This window comes from Sturnira hondurensis, unplaced genomic scaffold (genome assembly GCF_014824575.4).
Source record: "Sturnira hondurensis isolate 20B ecotype Veracruz unplaced genomic scaffold, ASM1482457v3 Scaffold0011140, whole genome shotgun sequence".
Classification (NCBI taxonomy): domain Eukaryota; kingdom Metazoa; phylum Chordata; class Mammalia; order Chiroptera; family Phyllostomidae; genus Sturnira; species Sturnira hondurensis.
The window spans coordinates 1-977 of NW_028083771.1; the positions used below are offsets into that span (position 1 = coordinate 1).

Genomic DNA, 977 nt, shown 5'->3' on the forward strand with positions numbered 1-977 from the left:
TCGATCTGTTTAAAAGAGATGAAAAATATGGAGACACTCGAAGCGTTTAAGAGGGATGGAAAAAAAAAACACAGAGAGACAATAAAAAGACGTAGGAAGCCTCCCCGTCGGGGAATCGAACCCCGGTCTCCCGCGTGACAGGCGGGGATACTCACCACTATACTAACGAGGACGAGCCCTGCGAGGTTCTTTCCTGATTCGCCCATATGGAGTCAGCGCTCCCCGGGCTGCGGCGGGAAGCGCTCGGCGGGGCCCCCGCAGGCGCTCAGGGCCGGGCGGCCGGCTTCGCTGGGGTGCGCAGAGACCCGCTGGAGCCCGTGCGACTCCGAACCCCCGGGAAGGAAGAAAGGAGCCGGTGGGGACAAGGCGCGACTTCCTGCATCCGCGGGCCCCCCGGGGCGGGGGATGTAGCTCAGTGGTAGAGCGCATGCTTTGCATGTATGAGGCCCCGGGTTCGATCCCCGGCATCTCCACGTCTCCGGTTGGAACAACTCTTTTTGACAGCCCCTCCTTTAAGGTGTATTAGCCATTAGCAGACCCCGAGAATTCACCCGACCTGCAGCAGTAAAGAACGGGAAGTCCCACTTAATTCCATCTTGAAGAGACCGTTTCCCGCTCGGGTCTTTGATTTAGCTGCGGGCGTTCAGGGCGCAGACATTAATAAACAGAAAGCAAAAATTAACGCACAACCAACACACATGAAACAGATTAATCAAATAAAAGAAACAGAGGCAAGGAAACACTTTCCCCTGTTGGATTTCCGCAGGTGGGGAGCCACGAGGAAGACCTCATCTCTTAGGTCTCCCGGTGGATACCGCTCTGAGCTGTTTTAAACAAAGAAAGCGAAACCCTTTTACTAGTTGGACAAAATGAAAATAAAAAATAAATCATCATTTACTTGTTTCTAGCCCTCGTCCTTGGGGAAGAAAACGAGAGCTGCCGAAACCCGGGATCGAACCAGGGACCTTTAGATCTTC

General features: G+C 53.7%; 2 non-coding genes across 2 annotated transcripts; one reads left to right on the plus strand and one right to left on the minus strand.

The window, feature by feature from the left end:
• Positions 1-100: 100 nt before the first annotated feature.
• On the minus strand, positions 101-172 carry TRNAD-GUC (transfer RNA aspartic acid (anticodon GUC)). Its single transcript has one exon. It is a non-coding gene; the product is annotated as a tRNA-Asp (tRNA).
• A 229-nt stretch (positions 173-401) lies between these two features.
• TRNAA-UGC (transfer RNA alanine (anticodon UGC)) lies at positions 402-473 on the plus strand. The gene has a single exon. It is a non-coding gene; the product is annotated as a tRNA-Ala (tRNA).
• The last annotated feature ends 504 nt before the right edge of the window (positions 474-977 follow it).